This window comes from Rhopalosiphum maidis, chromosome 4 (assembly GCF_003676215.2).
Source record: "Rhopalosiphum maidis isolate BTI-1 chromosome 4, ASM367621v3, whole genome shotgun sequence".
NCBI classification, from domain to species: Eukaryota; Metazoa; Arthropoda; class Insecta; order Hemiptera; family Aphididae; genus Rhopalosiphum; species Rhopalosiphum maidis.
The window spans coordinates 252245-263658 of NC_040880.1; the positions used below are offsets into that span (position 1 = coordinate 252245).

At 25.8% G+C, this 11414-nt stretch overlaps 1 non-coding gene and 2 pseudogenes across 1 annotated transcript; 2 read left to right on the forward strand and 1 right to left on the reverse strand.

Moving 5' to 3' along the window:
- Positions 1-543: 543 nt before the first annotated feature.
- LOC113559653 lies at positions 544-4108 on the forward strand (annotated as a pseudogene).
- A 613-nt stretch (positions 4109-4721) lies between these two features.
- LOC113559654 lies at positions 4722-10174 on the reverse strand (annotated as a pseudogene).
- Positions 8039-8125, forward strand: Trnal-uaa. Its single transcript has one exon. It is a non-coding gene; the product is annotated as a tRNA-Leu (tRNA).
- Positions 10175-11414: the final 1240 nt, after the last annotated feature.

Genomic DNA, 11414 nt, shown 5'->3' on the forward strand with positions numbered 1-11414 from the left:
CGAGGTTTGTGTTATATGAACGTTTAATGTTCATGCATGAATTTTGTATTATAATTTATAAATATATAATAACATTAGAATGATTGAGCTACTGTTAATATTTATTTTTATAACGACAATGATAACAGGTAATGTATACACAATAAAGGTCCTTACACACTAAGCGAATAGTTCGCGCACGGACGTGATTTTAAATCGCCGCGAACGTTCGCTTAAAATTAAACAGCTCGTATTAAATTAGACCATTCACACTATGTAAAGCAAGCGGATAAAATCCGCAATCGATCGCGCATGTTTAATTTTTGGTGAACATTCGCCCAAAACGGCTAGAATTAAATACGTTGTTTTGACTGGGTCTATTCACACTGGGCGATTGTTCGCGCGCGTTTCCGCGAATATTTTATTTTAAATATCAAAATATTAATATTTGACATTTTAGTGGTCAGTTATTGATAGATCATTCCTGGTGGTAAGTACGTCACATACATCATACGTCTAATCGTCTGAAGTATAAATTTTCATAATTTAAAATTGTTTTTCAATATGAGTTCAGCTAGTTTTGATCTAGAATCTTTTATTATTGAGATGTCTCAAAAAAACTCAATCTGGAATTTAGGTGAGTATTTTTTAACACTCAAAGGTGTTTTTTGATTTTACTATCTAGGTATATATTTTTTTGTGGTTTGAAGTAGTATAGTTTTTTCTACAAAAACATTCACCCTCCAATTTGAATCTAAAAAATGATTATTTAAATAATTAGATTGTTTTATTTAAATTAATATATTGTGTGATCTACATATCATACTTAGAACCAAAAGAGTACCACGACAAAATTGAAAAACAAAAGAGCTGGTTAAAGATTGCAAAGGCTACTCTAAATGATTTTGACAAACTTGAAGCAACCGAGAAAAAAGTAAGTATTTAGGTTAACATAGATTTATTCATTATATTTACTCTATTATTACTTATAAGTTATAAGCATCACAGATTTGTAAAGTATTCAAATAAAAGTTTATTTATAGGTAGGTACCTACTTGTTTTATACTTGAATACTATTCTAATATTATAGTGGGTACTATATAAATTAAAAAACCGAGGAAATCGCTCTTGACAAAATATGAAAAAAAAAGTAATCTTCGCAAGACGCGCGGCTTAATAGTTTTAATAGTTTTAAAATTATGTTGCATGAACAATTAAAAAACAACAATAAATATTTGTGTTGTATTATTGATGTATATATTGAAAAAATTGTAATAATATTTATTAAAATTATAATAAAAATACACATAATATAAGTACATATTATAATGAATCTAATTAGGTATAATTATAAAATAAAAATATAAAAATTATAAAATAACAGTACAACATTAATAATTTAAGTTATCTACCATTATTACCGCTCTCCAACTCTATATTATATAAGGAATTTATACTGTTTAGAACATAGTAAACATAAAGTTAATGAAATTAGAATAATATATTTGTAGAAAAAATAATAGTTAATAATAATAAAAAAAAAACACTGAAGTTGAAAATTATGAATACAATACAACTCCGTATAATATTAAAGGTTAAAAAAATAAGTATAGGTTATATAAGTAAAATAAATGTGTATTCAAACTAGAACTTTATTTTGCCAGCTTAAAACGTATTTTGGGTCATTAAAGTATTTTACGAAATTCTGTCATATATCTTTAGCATTTGAAGATGCATTTCCAACATCAATTTTGTTCGATATATCATCCATTTCACAATTAATCGTATCCTCAATATTAGAACCATCCCTACGACGTACAAAATTATGCAATACGCATGCTGCCTTAGTTATAGACACAGCAACATCTGGTGTTACTAATAAAGTAGAATGGAAAACTCTCCATTTGTTGGACAAAATTCCAAAAGAACACTCTATGTTTTGCTTAGCTCTAGAAAGGCGATAATTAAATATTCTTCTATTGTCGTTCAAACTTCTACCAAGAAAAGGTCTTAATAAACGCTTACTTAACGCAAACGCTTCATCTGCAACGAGTACAAATGGCTGAAAGACACCATCTTCATCTCCAGGTAGACATCTATCTTTAGGGTAGTTTATTTTGTCGGAATATATTTTTTTCAAAAAGGGCTTTGTTTAAGAATATTGCATTTTATCTCTTTCCCAAAAGAACCCACATCAATTACAGTAAAACAATAATTGGAATCCCAAACCCCGAGTATAACCAAAGAAAAAAAATGTTTATAATTGTAGTACTGAGTACCTCTGTTTTTTGGACATTGCAATCTGATATGTTTACCATGGACCGCTCCAACCAATTTTCTTCTGAAGATGGTGTCATTTCAGTGGATTGTAACTCGTCCCATAACACTGCACACGTTTCATGAATGACTTTGGCTATAGTCGACACACGCATCAAAAAGTCGAAATGCAATGACGAAAAATTTGTTCCAGTAGCCAAGTATCTAAATTTAAAAAAAGGAAAATTATAAATACTATACATATACATAAAACTATTTATTATTTAAATATTTTATAGTATAAATAAAAAAAAAACCATAAAATTATTGTAATTTATAACATTCGTCATCATAAGCCGCTTGTCCGCGGAAACAGGGTATAGACTTAATCACTCATTATCCTGTAAATATTTTTCAATTGTGTTTGCGGGACGTTAAATTAAACTATAATATGAATTATAAATTCGTATGACTTAAAATTGTTTAACTCGAGTATTTTGTAACTTGTATTCTCATCCCGAAATTGGTAAAATTAAAGCTATAGGTATAAATTTAAAAAAATGTATTAAATTAATTTTTTTTAGTTGTACGTGTTTTTTTTTTTGTTTTAAACACCATATTATACATTATACATTTATTATTAAAGTAATAAATAATTTATTATTTATGAATTATTATTTTATTTTATTATTATTTATTACACATTAAGAAATTACATAATTTATTATAATTTTATTCGAATAGGGACCCACGGACGTTGGCCGTTTGGACGTGGGGACAATAAGATGTAAATAAAAATTTAAAGAAAATAAATAATATTTTAATAGATCATCATCAAAATATATTAATCTAACGTAAAAATTGTTCAAAAGTATGACAATAGAACTAAAATATCATTTTTACGCGGAATCGTTTAAAATATTTCTGTGCATTAAAATAAAATGTTGATCATATTTTTAATATTATTACATAAGATAAGTTATATAATTCATAAACTTTTTAGATATTTTAAATAATAAATAACCTTTTTTGATATTGTATTTTAATTGTTGGCGTACCTATTATAATAAAACATTTGTTTTAGATATATTTTTAATTTTATCCATGTATTTAAAACTTTTAAAGTTATTGAACTGCAGAAGAAATGGAAAAATTTGAGGGATACGTATAAAAAAAAAATGTGTGACAAAATCAGGCGAAGCAGTTAATAAAAAAAAAAAATACGTATACTCAGAAATTTTAGAGTTTTTGCGACCAACTATGGAAAATAGAAGGTAAATATTAGTACTATTAAGTACTTAAATTATCCTTGAATATATATTGGGATATACTAATTTATAATAAATTATGCATTTTAGAACAAAGGGAAATTACAGTGATGATGAGGAAGAAACAAAGGACGAACAAGGCAATAATAAGGAACATGATGAAACGGTGGAAGGGGATTTCGTTGATGCATATTAAAATTCTATGCGTGCTTCTTCCGATGAAGCACTTACAAATTTAAAAACCATAAAAAAACGTAAAAAAAAAAAATTATATTAATTTTGAAGAAGAATTGTTGAAATCTTTAAACAGCCAAAATGAAGAAGAATCCGACACAGATAAATTATTTTTATTGTCGCTCTTGCCCCAAATGAAATCTGTCGGTGGAGACAAAAAGCCAATACTCCACGTTGAGCTAATAAACACTATACAAAGAGTAAAAAACCTTCCTCAAGATAATACAGCAATACATCGCCAGTTATACCAAACCAACTCGTATTCGCGGTCATTATCGGAACCTGCAATATATCCTATTACTAATCCTGCAATGCAATCTACATATCAGTCATCATGGTATTCAAACGGTTTTAATTATACTAATATTTAAATTTATTAGAACCTATTTTTTTTTTAATATTTATATATTATTTTACTTATTATATTTTAGACAATTTATCTACACTTGTGTTCTAAAACACCAGTACATTTTATATTTATTTCATAATTATTTTTTCTAAGTGTTTTCTACATTTTTTTAAATATTATTATTTAAGCTAAGGCTGCTAAACATAAATCCTTACTTTTATTTTAGAAATTTTGTTTTGTATTTAAAACTATTTTACATGGGTGAGCACCTATTTGTATTTTGTTCAATAATAGTTATTTAATAGGTATAAGTATGATTTGAATATTTAAAGAATGTATTTAAGAGTTAAGACTGCTATGTAATTTTATTTTTATTTCATAATTAAAATTAATTAATAAATATAATTATATAATCAAATGTGGCTTTGTTTAATAATTAATTTATAGTTTTTCTTTTGTGTACATAACAATTCAATGGAAGATCTATGGATTAATCCCACATGGCCTTTTAGGACAGAATAAAAATTTATCTTACAATATTATTTTTTTGTACATTAAAATTTCTTTTACAGATCCCCCCTAAGAAAAAATTATGTATACGTACTGCTTAAAATATTTATGCAAGTTTAATTATTTTACCTTAATGTCACTGACAATCTTTCCTCGGGTGGTATTGAATTGCGTAGAATTGTATTTTCTTTTTGCAATCTATGCTTAACACGTGATAACTAAGATTTAAAATAACAATTTTCATTTTAATACATATTCATGTGATAATAATAATAATTTTACTTACCAGTTCATCAAATGATGAAATTGACATACGGTAGTTTTTGAACTCGTCTGAATGAGATCTTAACATCATAAATGTTACTTGAAATTGGCCTTCACGTGGCCTTTTCAAGTTAAGGGGATGGACTCAATAACGTCTATTTGTTCGTTTTTTCTGTTATATATAATAATATATAAGCAAGGCACACAGTCTGAACACGACTCAAAAAAACCATTTTTTAATGATAAATCATATTTATAAATAAAAAACTTTAATGCACGAACGGTAGTAAGACCATACAGAATGACTAACTATGAGGTAATGATGATTTGGCGCGAATTTTAACCGCGTAAAATTGCATAGTATGTAAGCTTTGTGTTCTATCGAATAAAATTCGAGGCAATTTTAAATCGCGTCCGCGTGCGAACTATTCGCCTAGTGTGTAAGGACCTTAACAAAATAGATTTCTAGAAATGGTATACACGACGTTCGATGTATATAGCGTCTATAATTATCGCTAATTGGAAAAATTATTCCGATCAGATGAAATTTGCAGATGAACATAAATATATAATGTTAAATTAATATAAAGAAAATGTTATTAATGATTAAATTAAAATTTGTAAGGTTTTGTTAAACAAAAAATTTTGTATTAAATAATTTAAGTATTACATTAATTACAATTTATGAAAATCTCGAAAGCCTACACAAATAATTCAAAAGATCATCTTTTGAAAAGTTATTTAATAAGTTAATTATTTGTATCAATTCAATAAAATTATAAATACTTAGAAGTTTAATTCTAACAATATTTTCAAATTTATTATTGAATGCTTCAGATTTTGTTATTAAAAATACATAATTTGTTTACATTTTATATTGCTTCAAAGCTTAAAAATTGAATGCAAGGTTAGTCTAAAAGTATTGTATTATTGAAAAAACATTTTAAAGAACGTTTAATGATAAAAAAATATTTTGTATTTAACTTTTAAGCCGGGGATTAATTGTCCGAGTATAAAATTATGACGGGGGACCAATTGTCCGCATACGACTTTTTTTCGCGGGGACCAATTATCCGCATACTAAATGCTAAAATACAATTTTAAAATTTATAATTAGGGGTGCGGGGGGGGAAGTCCTCCCTGGGTTTACTTTATGTTTGTAATAAATTTTAGTCTCCCCTTCTAAAAAACCAAATTTAGACATATGGTGTTGAGTGTTTGTAATACTTCAAAACGACATTTAACTTTTCCATATTATATAACATTTTTTTAAGATTTAATCATTACTAAATATAATTTTTTTAAATTAGCTTTTTTTGACTGACTTATAACGAAGTGTTTTTGGTATGATAATTTAATACCAATGATTATACATACTATAGTAATATTAGTAAACAAATTTAAATCTGTTTTAAAATGTATTATCAATTAACTTAATCAATTAATACATTTGGCAAAAAAAACGTCTAAATTTCTATGTTCCTCGTATATTAGACAAAAACAGAAACAGTCGGTGTCGAATCATTCGAATCCCCGTAATTCATTTATACTGCGCTCTTAATCGACCAATGTATACTGTGTACGACAGACGACAGTTGTGTAAGTCATTTAGGAGAACAGGCTTGACTATTAGCGATCACAACGTTAGCGTGCGCACAATTAACCAAACGCCCGCAGCGCTGCGTAACGACTCTGTTCAAATCGCTCGCCACCGAAAACACTAATAGTGAGCAATCTATAGTATTTATAATGAATGATAATACATTAATACGTAATAAATTATGAGAATAAAATACAAATACTTCAATACTTAACAGTTCTTATAATATCATGGATTCATTGGGAGTCATAAATTTAAAATACGTAAGCAGCTGCGAAATAAAAATAATGGCTCATAATTTTAGATTATTCTATAGACTATAGTATGGAATAATAATCGAATAAATCAAATTGTAATGCCAAACACAACTGCTAAATTGGTAGGTATGGGATACTAAATGTATATTATAATGCTGTAAGTACCTGTTGAAAAGTAAAAAATTAAGAAATAAACCACTAATTAGTTATTATAATTTATCGTAGATTAGTCATAGAAATTACGGATAAATTTATGAGTGCTTGTTTTGCTTAAAGAATTTGTGCAGTTGATTTAAGTTAATATATGAATAATAATATTTTATTGTATTTATTTTACGAACGAGACCCATTTTTACATAGACATGTACAGTTTGACGTTAGTTATTAACAAAAAATAGCTTAAAATATAGTACAAGGTAATCTTAACATTAATAAAAACAGAATTTAGAATTTAAATTCAAAACTAATAATTTAACTAATATTGTATATACTAGCACTAGAATAAAAAAATTTAGAAATACAATTCTACAAGATTGTACATTTATACATGTATTTTCTTTATTCGATAATAAATTCACAGTTAATAAATCACTTGTCTTAGAATGTTAATGTTAAAAATAAAAATTGCATTAAGTTGATAAATAAAATGGTAACTGCATAAAATATTTGATTATTTATATGAGTAAAATTAATAACAAAAAAGTAATAATAAAGATACTTAAGTTAAATTAAGACAGTTTATATTCACAGGCACTTTGTATAATGAACCTCAATAGTGAACAGATCAAATTTTACAAGAGAGAATCAGTCTGAAATTATTTATTAAAATAGATAATACTAATGAGAATAACAATGTGGATTTTATTTAATCGAGTGGAAAAAAAAATATTTATACTGTTATTTATATGGAAAATTTAAATAGGTAGTAAAAAGTAAGATAAGAATAAAAGTCATTGAAATAGAAGAATGTGTAATGCTAAATCAAATATTTCCAATCATTTATTCTAATAGGATGTTTCTAAAAATGAAAACTATTTAAAATAATTCGATTTTTTTCCTATACTTGTGCAATACATTTTGTAAACTAAGTTCGACTTAATGCATTCATGTTATCAAAAAAATTAAAACGCTACATCACAGGTAATGTTCTTCTCAATGGGATTCATAATTTTGGTTGTTTTGATTAAAAAATCGAGGGAGTAAAGTTGTCCCGCGTAAAACAGTTTTCAACCATGTTACGCGTATATAAAATAGAGACAACACATACAGGTAAAGCATCCTCTTAAGGTTAAATATTAACAATTTATAAGGTCTACACATAGTCAGGTTGGCCGAGCGGTCTAAGGCGCCAGATTTAAGCTCTGGTTCCCGAAAGGGAGCGTGGGTTCGAACCCCCCCACACCTGACAAATTTTTTTGTTTATCAAACTTGTTTTAATAAGATTAAAAATTTATTGAAAATAATCCATGGTGATTATTTTATCATAAAACACTCATTATTCCAAAAAGTATTCATGTCTTTGAAAATATTTTTTACGTAGTTTCAAGTTGTTAAAAAATAGTATTTATTAAAAAATTATATTTTTAAACATTTTTTATTTTTTTGAATAACAACATAGGTTTTTATTTTCATATTCCAAAGCAAAATAATTTACTGAGTACTTTGATATATAAAAATCGAATTTAGGGCGAGTAGTTTATGAGTTATTCGTATTTAAAGTTTTGATGCGCGGAGATCGCCCTAAATTCGATTTTTATGTATCAAAATACTCAGAAAATTATTCTGCTTTGTAATATAAAATTAAAACTATGTTTTCATTCAAAAAAGTAAAAACTTAAACAATTATAAGAATAAAAAATATTTAAAAATATAAATTTTTAATAAAAACGTTATTTTTTTAACAACTTGAAACTATGTAAAAAAATATTTTCAAAAACATTAATACTTTTTGAAATAATGAATGTTTTATGATAAAAGAATCACCCCATATATTCCTTTAAAAAAATTATAAGAAAAAAGGGTGGGCAAGTGTGGGTATCGATCTGCTGTATAGTAGAGATGGAAAGTAGGTCACTATAATGGATGTGTTAAATTTGAATGCAACGACAGGTATCATTGTATACGAAAAACGATTCTGATCGAAGATGATTTGTTGGTCTAGGATATATATTAATATTATCACCTATAAGTATTTAAATTATAATTTATTTTTTCAACTACTGATGAAAATTTCAAGTTTCTAAGACATACTTTTCGTATGTAAATAATAATGAAAAAAATTGGTTTGCGCGGCAATACAACGTGAGTCGAGAACTCAATAATTTTACTAAATTATAATTTATAATATGTATTCAACAACAAGATATATTTAATTTTAAATCACACCATCTTCTTAAGCACATACTTATGAAAAAAATCTGATACTTCGTTCGGCATCCGTAGCGTCAGTCGTCAGTCGGCACAATTGGAAATTACAGAATTATATATAAAACTATCCGCTAAACAATGTATTTATTATTATTTAATGTGAATAAAAACTAAATTTAAGATCCTAAAGTATAAAAAAATTTAATTGTTTTGATCGTTTGACATATTAATTAAGTAAATTGATTTATATTTCGTGATTTGGGGGGGGGGTATCGCTCCCATGGCCTCGCTTATATCCGCGCCTATACGTTTTTATGTTTCTATTCCGTGATTAACAGTTTATATGATTTTAAATTAAACTAAAAACCGATAGCGTGTTTAATACACGTCCAGGATATAATATTATCTGTATTGATTCTGTAAAATAAAACAGTGTATTTTTTCTACGCGTGTAAATAATATATAAATTTAAGAAAAAAAGTCAAGCGAACTGCCGGATATAGGTATTAATGGTATTATATATACACATTTATACATATTATGGACAATTTGTCGCATTATTACTTCGTGTGTTCGAAAATCTACCACTTTAGCAGGGTGTCATTTGACCGATGTATTATGGGACATATTTTGACGAAGTCTGCAGTGGCGTCGCAGAGACGACGTTTTTGTTAATATTCTGTATAGGCGCCAATGAACATATTATTACAATTTCTATAACAATAATTAAGTTGTATATAGAACGTATATTTAATATATTTTTGTGGTGTACCGTGTACCTACCTAAGACCTAACTATATTCATGCACGGATTTCTGTCGTCAAGATAATAAAATAAATAACAATGTATGCTGACAACTGCAACCTCATTGAACGTTTAATCATAGTTATTCATTTATGTATATGTATATATATTTTTTAAAATCAGATAAAATATTAATATTTTTTTAGTATAAGGCACTACAAATATATGGTCTACTTAACTTTGCAAAACGTTCAATTTTTCTTAGAGATAATATAAGTTATTTTAAAAAATATAAAATTAAAATTGATAAGGTGTCTCTTACAGACACCAACATTGCTTTCTTCATTTTCGGAAAATATAAGATTGAATTATAAGAATTTTCCTATATAAATGCTATGTTGAATAAACCAAACTTTAAAATTATTATTAAATAATAAAAATCAACAAAGAATATTAAAATGTTTAATTTTAGCAAATTTAATTGATTGGAATCCAAGTTACAACTCATAAAATATATTGTGTAGAATAAATTTTATCATTGGAAAATATTCAATTAATACATATACATTATTATTATTTCACTAGATATTGTATTCATTGTATTGCACATGTTGATTTGAAAAAATCTTACTTGTTGATATGTAAATAAGCTTAATAGAATTTAACTATACTATCAGTTACCAGTGTACTTATTGTGTTTGCTTAATTTTAACAGGATATACTACTTACCATGCACTCTGAATTAACTTTTTTGATTATTGTAAATAAACCATAAAAAATGGTTTAATCAAAATTATCAAATACTAAATTTTTAAAAAAAATAAAGTTTATTAACTATGCAACAACCGCTTTTAAATCTAGATATTTTCTTTTCCATGTTCAATAGGTACCTACAATTCAACACTAGTATAATAGAATAGTTTACAAAAAAAAATAAATAATTTTTCAGTAGATATCTAGATAAAAAGTTTTCAATTATTTATCTTCATCTATATTCTATATACTTCAAGATTTTATCTTCATACAAAACTAGTTAGATATTTATAGACTGGTTAAGGCTCAGTATTTATTTTTTTTTCAAAAAATTTGTGTGGAACACTTATAGTATTTTAGAATTTAAATAAGACTATTTTTAGGGTAAAAAGCATATTGTAGAATGAATTTATGATAATCATTGTTTAGATAAAAAGGGCTAATAATTATCTCATGTATTTTTTTTTATGTACTTTTGGTAAATACAGATATTGTATCTTTTAACTATTATCATATATTATAAAATAAAAAATATTAGTTAATAACAGCAATTTATATTGTTTATGTATACTTAACTGGCAAGATTTAATATATTAACTGAATAATTTATTATAATAATTTCATTTAAATATATAAATTTTATACATTTCTCAAATTAATCATTTAATTGCATGTTTTATTGTGTTAATAAATTAGCAGGTAAAGATGAATAATTAACAGTTAATAATGTTAAATAAGAATGATTTTCTCTATCTAGTGGTCAAGGTTTCAATAATTTAACTTAATTTCTCTAATAATCATTTAAAAATATAAATATTACATATTTATCTCCA